Below are 12,721 nucleotides of genomic sequence, written 5' to 3' on the forward strand. Positions count from 1 at the left end.
GCGATGGACATACTAGCGAGCTAAGTGAATCATTCCGTTTTGATGTGCCAAAAATACCTAGCCTAACAAAGAGCCAAAGAAAGTTTGGTTAGAAAATATGCGTTCCGTTTACTCTTATCTATCACTGTCGAAATTTGAATTGATAGATCAACCTTCAAACACCATATCAGTAAACTTGATGCCTTTATCAGTTTCTATCAATGTCTATATCTAGTTCACGGTTATTGATATTGGCCCTCTGCTGACCCTTACTCCGAGTGTTTATTGATACTGCTGAACTACTTCCTATGCATCTCCAATAGTTACGTTTTTACACCTGAATATGCTATTTACCTTGACGACAGAAACAAAACTACCTTGAGAATGTAGGTTACCGGTGTATGCTATGATTGTTTATTGTTTTGCAACACAGAACGGAACACAGTTTGATTTTCCGCGTAACTGTATACCTGCTGAGGGTAAGCATGTGTAAATATTTAACCAGGAAGAATATTCAGCCAGTCTGTTGATTCATCGTCAAGAGACTCGAACGGGCAGACAGAAGCGAAACTGAAGGCGACGACAATTTGCCAGTCTAATGTTTATTTGGTTGGGAACAGCGGTACTTTCTGTACGAGTTTAAAAAGATTTGCTGTATGACGGAAAGCTCACAATTTCTAATGATTTTATGTTGCCGTGTATTTGTAACTTCTTTGTACTAAACTAAACAGAACACTAATTACAATTTAATATCATGTTTGAACTATTTCGCATCGATTGTCCTTAGAAGAGATTAATAACATCAAAGGATCAGTCCGGTTTGAACGTCCGTTCGTTCTAGTTGTGTGTTTAAAGTTTCTATGAAAATTAGTTTGGAGAACTACTATTTTGCAATTCCGCTCATACACTATTTCACTCAAACTGCAAACACAATAAAAGTGGAGATTTAATTAATTGCACAAATCTGTTAATAATTGCAAATGTACCACCAACATCAGCATTTGGTCGGTGTTAAGTCAGTCGCGAAATATTACAAAAAAATGAGATAATGATAGCACTACTTTTACCAGATTTTAAATATGCTACTATAAACAAGAATTATGGTAAAAATTCATTTCAAATTATAACGTAAAGGATGCTGCGATTTAAACATAGAACTCGTTTTTTTCAAAATCAATACATGTCACTTAGTCCGGTCTGGCTTTACACCGACCATTTCAAACTCAAATTCCTCAGGAATCAGAATATATTGGCTCAAATAGCACGTTCCCCGTATGTAGGCGTATATAGTGCCTTGCCGTGTCTTCTCATCATTTCCTAAGTGAAAGCAAGGATAGTAGCTCAAATCGCTTGTGAATAAGCCTAAAGTTCTTTACCACATTGGATAAGGCACTTTAGTATGTCTCTGAGTTTCAGTCGTGCAAACACGGTGTCGTATATGTAAGGACGGCCAAAAACACGAAATCGCAATTTCGATACTGCTGGGCAGTTGCGTATGAGATGATATGAGGTTCCGTAGTAGGATTCACAATGATCACACGAAAATGACTCAGCGCGCTGAAAGGCTGTTATGTGATAATTGAGTTTGCAGTGGCCGGTTAAAGCCATCGTTAGCATGCCGCAGTGAAATCTTTAAAAATGTAGGAGATTTCTCAAAATCACTGGGCACGGTTGTTCTAGAAATACCTTTGGCGATACGTTAATGGATTTCTCCAATAATTGCGGTGCTCGGACGATGTCCATGGCCGTATTTTATCTCTTATCCAACATGTCGAAGGACCAACGAAGTCAATCGTTGAGGTTCCCTTGCCAATTTGTCAGCCCATTCATTTCCAATAATACCAAAATGTCCGGGCACTCAGACAAGGTGATGACATAGATAGTGTTGACAATGCTTAGTTCTTCGATTTGGGTTCGGCACGCGATCACCAGCTTGGACCGTGATTTGTCGGAGCTAAGAGCCTTGATTGCAGCCAGAATATCGGAGCAGAAGTTTATAACTTTGCCGGACAAGCTCTGTTGAAGACGCCGATTGAACCCCGCACACAATCGCGATGGTTTCTGTTTGGAATACAGTACAGTATCTACTACGTGAGTGAGACTGTTCCAATCTCATTTCCCGACAGTAGATAGCAGCAACAGCACGTTCCTCTACCAGAGATCCGTCATTGTAACAGGCCACTTGCGTTTGTTGTTATTTCCATATAACCAGACAACTATTTCTCTCGAGAGGGAATCTTCACATGGTACGAAAAACTGCATGTGAGTGTAATATTGCTGACTACAGTTGTGTATGACTGGTAGCAAGATTAACATGTTTACTGTTCCAAACACCAGTAACCTGACGTCTGTATGCAAATGATATTGCTTCTTGTTTGAGGTGTATGTGTAATGGTTTGATATTTAGAAGTGCTTCAAGAGCAGCAGTCGGAGTCGTGGTGAAAGCACCAGTCAACGCCATGAGCGCCATTCTTTGCAGATGGTTTAGCTTTGACTGGACTGTCACCACCTCTCCCCTCTGCCACCACACAAGGCATCCGTATGACAGTATTGGACGTACAATTGTCGTGTAAATTCAATAGATGTATTTAGGTTTGAGACCCCAGGTTTTTACCAAAGTCTATTTGCGCTGCCCAAAGGCCATGCGCGCTTTTTTGATTCTAAACCGAATGTGAGTAGACCAATTCAGTTTGGAATCCAACGTATTTGACTTGATCTGCACATAGTACCTCACAATTAAAAAACTGCAAGGGACAAACTCCAGCTGTTTTTTTATTCATTTCGTTTATTTGATAGGCATAAATGCGTTAGCTTGGCGGTGCCAAATTCTTTTGTTTTTACATTTTGGATATTTTAAAACTAGGAGGTTACAATGTTGAAATATTTTTTTTTATGAAAGAGAAAAATTTTACAGTTATCTTAAGACTAGAAATAAGATTCTATATACAAGAGTCACCCCAGCTGTTATTCGCTTTTTTGTCTAAAAATTCATTGAAGTTTTGTTTGGATTAACTGATAATTTAACTTGTCGGCACCACTGTTCGGCAGCTCTTAATGATTGTTGCCTTAAGTCAAAGATTGTTCCGATTCAAAGCCCAGTAATTAATATTTGGTAATCATCAGCAAACCCGTAGGTTGGAAATCCAAGCTCGATGAGTTTCCTCAACAAGCCGTCGGCAACCAGGATCAATAGCAAAGGTGACAGAACGCCACCCTGAGGACAGCCACAAATACTTAATTTCCTTAACTTTGCGTGTCTCAGTGACGAGCAAGTCCAGAACCGTCTGAAGTAATTAATGTGATCAGCCCATGGACAACTTGACAGGTAGTGCTTGTTTCACATATGTACCACCGACTTGATAGTGGCGCTAGTATGCCTTCTCTGTACGAGTACCACGCACAACGAAACGAAAAATTTCTAGAGAAAAGCGTGTTTCGTTACGTGTGTTATGAACGCCGTCAATGTGGCTAGAACAACATTTAGAAAAAGCGTATTCCAAAATGTAGATAAAGAAAACTATTATTGGATAATAAATTTTCCCCTACCTGGAAACCGTCAGCAAAGTTACATAAATCTTATTATAAATTTTGCTGGAAGTCGTTGTTTTTAGCAACCGGCTCTCTTCCTTCCTTAAAATGTTTTGGTTTTCTTGTTGTGTGAAGTTTGTAATCGGTTAATCGTTGGAGATTTTTCTCTCAAGAAATATAAATAAAAAACATTTTGGCCAATGAAAGTAAACCTACGACCTTGTTTTAAGTTCATTAAGAACGCCAAGAATTCTAGTATTTTGATCGGAAAAATAAACAGTATTTGTAGGATTTTCGACACATTTATCAAAATTGGTTTTGAATAGAATTTGTGTGCTTTTATCAGAATTCTGGCCAGCAAACCGGTAGTGCTCGGTTTCAGCAAGAATGCTGCCAGAAATGTTCGACTTTGTTTGACTACTGACATAGTTTTTTTACTTTTGCAATAATTCTGTCCGGAAGATATTGCGATGGTTTTGGAACAGATCCCTTCAGAATTATTCTGGCATATTACTCGACCCAAGTCTGATAAAAACTTAACGGAACGGCATCTACCGGACGATTTCATGCCTTGGGAGATGTTGATTCGATCCGGAAGATTTTCGGAAATCTTAATATAAGTGGAAGTGGCATGATTTTGAAAGTCATCTTCGTGTATTTCCGAAAATCGATTTATTTTATTTTGGATATTTTAAATTCAAAAATAGAATTTATGTTCCTGTTTAGGTATGGTGGAATGAGGAGAGTTTCTAATTTGAACAGTGAAATAAATTTGATGATAGAAATGCTTGTTTATTTTTTGCAAATATGGAAAATAATAAATGGGATGCGCCTTTTTCAAATTTTGCTCCATTTGAGCCGCCATAACATCACCAAATCACCACAAAAAATGCTTATGAGTTCAATATATGGGAGCTGTCAAGTTGTTGCAGGGCTAAATGTAACCTATTGGTCTATTTTGTCCACTAATCAAAAAACATGTAAATTCATATCCCGATGGTACGTACCCTCGTTAGTTCGTAGCCTCGATAGTACGTACACCTCTTTTTTTTCGTTTGAGTTTGTAAACTTCAACAAAATGCGACAAATTTTATAGAAGTTTTACGGGTTTCAGGAAACTTCTGCATACTATAGAGAGGTTATGTCAGGGGTTCTGTGCTACTCAGAGTAGGTCTGCGTGCGAACTCCAGCAAAGTATTTCAAAGTTCAAATAAGCCATAAATGCATCGTGAAAATCTATCAAGTATGAATAAAGTCATTCAAGCTTAAGTATCTTGAAAGCCTTAAAAAATTAACTTACAAGGATATCCTTAGAATTTCAAACAATTTGTACGAAATTCTGATCATTCAGTTTTTTGTCAAATTTCAGAGAATCTCAATGAACTTTCAGGAAATTTAGGAAATTATTTCAAACTTCAGAGTATTTTTATGCACTCAAATAATTTCTATAATTCTCGGAGTGTTCACGATGTTTACTCATATTTTACCACACTCGGGGTAATTCTGCGAAATTCAAAAAATCCTACAACCTAGGGCGAAATCTTTAAAATCTCTGGAAAAATTCATGAAGCTTCAAAAATATTTAATGGATTTCTAAAAAATCTTTCAAACATCAAGGGGTGCAAGTCAAACTGTGAAGAAATTACTACGAACTTCAAGTAAATTTCCTGAAGCTCACAGTTAACTTTAATGAAGTATTTCGAGAAAAACTTACAAAATTAGGAAAGTTTGACCAAAAACTTCTGCATGCTTTGTGGACGGAATGTCCCACAAGTATCAAAGAAGTATTACTAACTTCAAAGTTTCCTGATAGAATTTAGAGAATTTTGCGAAGATCAAACACGATTTTAGTAACTTTGAAGGTTGGGCAGGCATAACGTATTTGTTAAATCGATTGCCTTGTACGCAGCTCACCTGGGTTCGAATCCCAACTCCGCACATAAGGTTAGAGATTTTTTTAAAGTGGTTAAAACCTCTAAAATCGAAATAAGGTTAAAACCTCTATAATCGAAATAAAAAAACTTTTAAGGTATACTAACTATCTAGAGCAATGATAAAACGATTTTTGCTAATTGATTTTCAAATATTATGTACATAAAATGTGAGTGCCAAATTGCTTGCATTCTAGGAGTTACAATGTTTTGTATGAAGTGGGAGAGATTCGGATCGAGCACGTCTAGCGGATTCGATGAGTGCTCATATGACTCACAGAGCTGGACGAACGCAGCTAAATGAGCGGTGTTTCCTCCATACCTCTAATATGAATTTTGTGCGAGTGATTAAAAAAAATTCAGCAAATTGGCGTGGTTCAAGGATTAAGGAATGTCACGGAAGTATGGTTCATATAAATTTTAGCTCATATATTGCCATAAATAATATATATAATATCAAAACGCTTTGGCAAACATTTCCGTTTTTGGTCCAAAGTATAAGGAATAAAAAAATGTAATCCTGTTCGGAAAAGAATGGTTAATGACACCGTGTCCAAGGAAAATTCAAATTCAAAGAATTTGTCAGAAATTCTTCGAGATCCTACAATATTCAGAGACGTCTTATTTCTTGGGTTTTTTTATTACAAATTGTACGACTCCGGGGAAATGTTTTTACATGCCATTTTCAACCACTCTGGTTGTAGGAAACCATTCTTATACAATTAAGTACCCAGTGGTAGAACAGTTTATTGCTAATATGGGGATTAATTAATTGATAAATATTATTTTTGTAAGGTTTTATTTAATATCAAACACAAAAAGTATTATCTTAAGATTTATTTTTGTGTTTCGATAGTACGTACGTTTCGAATGTGCGTACACTAAACGAAGCGAAGGTGTACGTACTATCGAGGTATACCTGTACCGTGTAATGTATTTAGCAGACACCTACCCCTCCCTGGATTCGTCTATTCTTGTGTCTTGTATGACCGCTTAAGCAAGTGGCTGGTCCCATAGCAAGCATAAAAACATATTCGCTGGTGAGAAAACGAATACGAAATTTTTTTTGGGCTTTCGAACCACAAACATCTTACTATGCAAATTAGAAACTTTGCAGTAAATATTATCGAAATATTGTTGATTTTTTTAAATCACATGGTATTAAACAGAAATTAAGTTGTTAACTTTCTTCTCGTTCTATACTTCCAATGATGGGATAAAGAGAGAAGTGATATTCATGTGGTTATTGGCGTCGTCTTGTCGACGGTTTATCGAGTAAGAGAGACATCGATACGCTCTCAATGTAATACTGCCAATGAAATGCGCAATGAAAATGTAACTAACAAAAGTGAGAAATATATGATTCGATGGATTGTAGATTTTGCACAGAAAATATATATGAATTTCTTTCCTGCGAAGAAAATGGTGTGCGACGTGTAGCCGAAGAACTACATAATTGGTTCAGCTTTTTCGATGATGATTTCTAAGTTCCTGTCATGCAATTATCATGGGACAGACAGATACGATTACAACTGAGAAAAAAGGGGACGGTTGTCCTGTGCATTTTGAAAAAGTTAACGAAATGGGTCCACCAAACTGGCCTTTTTCAAAATAGCACCATCTGGCCTGGAAGATGGCGAAGCTTCAAGCATCCATCTACTAATATAATATTCAAGTGCCTTACGCAAATTTCACTCACTGGCCGTTCGAGCTGAGCGATGCTAGAAACGTCCATGTCTATCTGCTGCGAGGATAGTCTTAACGACGAAGACACTTGAAAACTTAGAAGCGAACAATTTGCGGATTCTTAACTTCACCATTCAAAAACATTGAAGAAGACCTTTTTCCACGTAACTGCAGATTACTAACAGGAATTGTTATTCAGAAACCAGAAAAACCAGCCTCCTACCACAATTCGTATCGGCCGATCCTTCATCGTACACACCCAATCGTGTCTATCTTTAAAATACTACTAACTTTCCCTTATTTTTCATTCATAGAAGATTCTAAAAATGTATACAAAAAAATAATTGCGAATACGGGAAAGTGTTCCTCTTAGGCATATCACGTATCGAAGAATCCCGTAACTTTAGAATATACAAGAATCTCCGAGTGTTTTAGCAGGGGAATCATATTATTTGATCCGGATGTGATTTTTTTTAATACCGGGGATCGAGAGTGCATACTTTCTAGCTAAGAAGAAGAAGAAGAAGAATAATGTTATTTTCGAACGTTCGATGTTCATCTTTATCATATCAGGTTCACTGATTTTAATATATGCGTTTGTGGCAAGTATTTCAAAGACTTCAAGCACGTTGTTTGTACGAAGTATCAACATTGTACATAAAGTATGTCGTATGACAATGAAGCATCAATTGTTGTCTCTTTTCTAATATGTCTGGTAATATTTGTTCTAGATACAACCCGCGAGATAATTTTAGTAAGAAAATTAATCACTTGACATTCCATCGTTGAAATTAATCACGCCTTAAAATATGTATTGTTTCTGAAGTCCATGGTGTGTTCTTCGAATATACTTTTCCCAAATGGTGTACGGTAGGTCTTCCAAAAAATATCCAAATGTGAACCATAGCTAATTTAATTTATTTGATGTCTTTTATCTTTGAAACAAAACTGTACAAGTTGTTGGACTGCTTAGGGAGTTCGGTACCTGGAAGCCTGGGAAACTAAGCTTTAAATTTGACAACGAAATTAAGCTGGCAGGTAAATACATATATTGGTCATTGTTGGACAGAACATTCGTTCTAACTTAAAAAAGGTACCATTCTTGCAGGTGCTTTCACCTTTATAAATGCACACAGCGAAAGGCCAAAAAGCTACAGTCCACGATCGGCCAGATAAATTGTGCAATGAAAAAGTACATTGATGCAAATGGAAGGAGGAAAGAACAACAAAAGCAAAGTTCGTTCAGCTTCGGACCCCTAGAAATACCTGAAGGCTTATTTTGAACTACCGTTTTCGTGTAGGTAAAGGCATCTTTCGCTTGATCCTCTATAAAAGCCACAATCAAACCTCGAGAAGTCAACCTATATGAACGTAACACTACATCCATACAACGATACCAATGGGCTTCCCAGCCTTGTCTGTACTCAACACGCATACAATTGCTGGCAGTCAAGCGCAAAAAGGTGGAAAACAGGTTTTTGGCTTCTTTTATATTAGTGCCTTGCCTTTTCGTTGTTTCTTTTTTTACTTTGAGCTTAATGTTTCATGTTTCGGTTTATATTAAAACACCCGAAAAGGTTACGCTAAACAATGGCGTATGTGACGTCACCAAATATGAAGGGATTTGGCCAACATCGTCGAGCCAGACCCAACTCACCTTATTCGGTTACGGTTTTATCCGGAACAGTTCGGAATGGTCTGGTTTGATTGTCCACAAGCCTAGCGTGGTTTTAATTTTTTTCGGAATGACTGAGCTGTCGTACTTACGGCTTGGCTCGTTCAACACGGCGTATAACGGAATACAACTTGGCTTTCCATTCACTTTTCATCGACGTTTTCCACGCGCGTATCTGAAAACTACGCCTCACATACAATAGCCTATTATTTTCTGAATTTATTTCCCATGATGTTGTTGCACAACTTCCCCTGTAAAAGGGCACCATTCAGCATTTATTTGAGGCACTGATTAATGATTCACCTGTAAATATGGTTTATCGATTTTTGTGTTGTTCCACCTGAAGTACGACGCACGTTTATCGGTAAATTTTGTTATCTTTTCGTAGGTTACCTTGATAAGCGTCCGCAACGATTCGCCAACTAACGATGCGCGGAATTTGTGTGAGAGGAGTAACAAGGGTACCCTATCCTTTTCTGGGCTTCCACCTCACGCGAATGTCGGTCACTGGACGCTTTTGTATTGCCAACGCCCTGCTTTGACTGCCCACAACTACCACAATACACGAAGCCACAAACTGATCACTGGCTGAGTGGTTAACAACGTACCGGAGAAAAAACACGTCCGCAGGTTGCACGATGAACTACACGACTGAGACTTGTGCACAGAGCCAGCACCCACAACGAGCGAAGCGCTGCTTACAGTTCGTTACTTGTTGGACGGGTTGGACTTACTTCGCGTGCTAAGTGCACAACGGTGGTGGCGGGTGGGTTGCTTACAAACTTAATCGCGGACTGTAGCCTGAGTGATGGAAGGTAAACTGTTCGGTATGTGATGCACTCAGAGCGCTGGGACAGGTCAAGTTTAGGTTTAGGACTAGTTGTACGATTTTTGGCACATTAATTGAAATTTTTTGTGGTACATTGTGAAATGGAAAAGAGAAAGGTAATTTTTTCTTGTAACGTCTTATTTATTTGCCATTGATGCGTGAATGAACTTTGTACACCCTTCAAATGTTATTGTTAAAACCTATTTTCGTTCAGGGAAATGGAAGAAAGTTGAAACAGTGTTAATTGCCAGCAAAGCAATACCGTTAGGAACCTAGCAACAATGCTTATCACTTTTACATAGAGGAAAGATATAAAAAACAAGGATTGTTTTATATTTTTCATTTATGTTTTAACTCTCCTCTGTTTCAACTCACCTCGGTTTCCCCTATCTTGCGCGCACGCAAAGCAGCTAGCCAGTCAGTTTTTATCGATTTCAAATTTAAGACACAAAAAATACGTATTATACAAACAACCTTATATGAAGAATATGAAATGCTTTCTTTGATCTCGAACATTTCGCACTATAACGGGTGTTCAATAAAAAATGACAACTTTTTCAGTCATGTAGTTAAAAAACAAAAAAACTTTTTTCAACGAATTCAGTATTTTTTTTATTAAAAACATAATGTTTATTCTTCAAAAAAAACGACAATGAATATTGGAGAAGGGACCCTGGTCAGCCGTACGACGCAACTTAGTCGCGATGCTCTCAAATGAGCGCTGCTCGGCACTGACGTCCAGCTTCCGTATACAATTCCGGATTCTGGTGGTCAACTGCATCGTATTCCCGACCCGCTAATTATTTTTGTGCACTAGGGCACTGAGGGAGCCAAAAAAAATTCTCAATGTGACGGCACTGGGGCAAGATGGTTGAGTTCCTTTCTTTTGGCACGTCCAGTATCTTTTTCTGCTCAAGATACTTCAGCATCTTCTTGGCATAATGGGAACACGCTTTATCCGGCCAGAGGACGTGCTTCCCATTCGCATGATGCTCATTAAAGAACAGCTGAAGAATTTTCTCATGACACTCCTCCTCGTACACTAGTTGATTGACGGCCAGACCGCTCGGCTTGAATGACGGCTTTGAAATCCCTCTGTCCGATATGGCGATGTACAGCATAATTTTTGTTCTTTCTAACTTATGCTTAAACTTATATTTTACTTCGGCGGTGTGGCCGACTTGTCGCTGGAGTAGTATCTGTCATTTCCTGGAATGTGGGTCTTCGAGAGCGGAAAGTAACTTTTGTCGTCTAGCACGAACGACGTCTCGCGGTAGTTCTTCGTCATCCACCGGCACTGCGATTTCACGATCGTTATCTGCTCGTCCGTGTACTCGGAGGACCGAGTCTGCTTCCAACAGATGATTACCTCCATCCTGAGGGTTCGGTAAATCAAGGTATTGGAGCAGCTATATTTTCGGCCGGCGCAATACAAACTCGTTCCGTCCTTGTTGTCGAACAGCTTTTTCAACGCTTTCTTCATCGTCTTCGTCATTATCTTCACCGGACGGCCGCTACCGACCTGCCGCTGCACGCCTAGGGATGCCAGGATACTCACTGGCACGTTTTCGTCTCGAAAGTGGTCTACAGTAAACTTTTGTCCACGATGACCAGGCGTTTCGTAAACTGTACAACACACTCGCGGAGTTTAAAGAACAATTAAAACAAACGAAAATGATATTTTCTTTTTCAAGTGACCGTGTACTCAATGACTAACTAAACAACTGGATAACAAATTATGCTTCACAGGTCGCATCGCTTTCGCTTAAAGCGAATTCTAGACCTTTTTTTTTATTATAATCTTCTAAATATCCAACTTTGCGACACTTATGGAAGAGTGTGATGAATAGTTGTCCTTCCGTTAGGTAGGTGAAGTGTCAACACTTCCCATCTACCGTAACCTTTATCCTATCACGCGAACGATGCAGATGGGGGCGGTCGGCATTGGCGGCTATCATGATGTAGAGGTTTTAATATGGATTGGAATGAACTCCTATTTACCATTTCCTAAGCAATTGCTCTTGTTAGATAATTGGCTGTGAAACGTGATGAAGTCAGTGTGCGATCCGCCAAAATCATCGTCACAACAAAGCAACTCATGGTAATACTCCTCAAATAACGTTTCGCCAAAGGATGTTTCGCCGAATATAGTTTCAAGGGAGGAGGCGTCTGGTGTAAAGTGCTCCAAGCGAAAGGAAAGATCTCTTGTGTAATGTTAAGGTTTAGTTCACGTTTAGAAGTAAAAAAATTTCAGTGACGCGGAGCCATACGAGTGTTTGAAGAGTAGACGTCCAACCATTTCCACGTCGAGGAGCACCACGGAGAACATGATAACTCTTGATAAAATTGTCTGAAACAGGAATTTCAATATTTTTTTTTAAAACTTAGACTTGTAGTTACTCGATGAACTAAAATAGAAAAATGTATTCCGAAAAATAGCACAGAATACTTACAAGAAATACTTCATTTTTTGGTTGAATACTACAAGAGGTCCATCTGAACATTTTGTCGCTGATGGGCATGTAGTTATTTTGCTTAAAACATGTCGTGTTTTGACTAAATCACTCAATTTCAGAAAAAAAACAAGCCCAAAATAAATTAATCGCGTTAAATTGTCGCGATAGGTTTCCTGAATCGAACTACTTGAATCACGTAGATGTGTTTTAATACCAAGATATTCAAAGTCGGTTTAGTTTTTCTACCTAAACACCAGTAATGCCATGCTCTTTGTGTAACGATCACATTTTTCACTATTAAAATTTGGTAACTGAGAAATAAAAATATGAAATGTCCGCCGTTCGTGAACGGATTTCGACAATCTATAGCATGTTAGAAAGGATTAAAAAAGGATTTATTAGAAGGAACTTTCTTATTATTTTCACAAGGTTGTTGCTTTGTTTTAACGTTATTTGCTTAACCCTCCGGAAGTCGCGCAAATGGCTCACTTAACGAGCAGCCACAGCTGCTCTAAGACGATTTCGCTAGATTTTCAGAGCAATATGCACTCAGTACACTAGCGCGACTTCCGGAAAGGTAAAACATGTTGTTAGTGTTACCCATATTTCAGAAAGTGAACAACATATCCAAAAACAA

General features: G+C 38.4%; 1 protein-coding gene across 5 annotated transcripts in view; it reads right to left on the minus strand.

Annotated features, from left to right (window-relative positions):
• Positions 1-9,438, minus strand: part of LOC131682067 (acetylcholinesterase) — a 28,866-nt gene extending 19,428 nt beyond the window's left edge. For 2 of the 5 annotated variants that reach the window (XM_058963246.1, XM_058963251.1), the window contains exon 1: positions 9,193-9,438. The gene's annotated coding sequence lies outside the window, so the exon portion shown is untranslated. Of the gene's footprint in view, positions 1-8,781; positions 8,801-8,891; positions 9,051-9,102 lie in introns of those variants that run through there. The other 3 variants (XM_058963248.1, XM_058963249.1, XM_058963250.1) reach the window with 3 other exon arrangements.
• Positions 9,439-12,721: the final 3,283 nt, after the last annotated feature.

This window comes from Topomyia yanbarensis, chromosome 2, assembly GCF_030247195.1.
Source record: "Topomyia yanbarensis strain Yona2022 chromosome 2, ASM3024719v1, whole genome shotgun sequence".
NCBI lineage: Eukaryota > Metazoa > Arthropoda > Insecta > Diptera > Culicidae > Topomyia > Topomyia yanbarensis.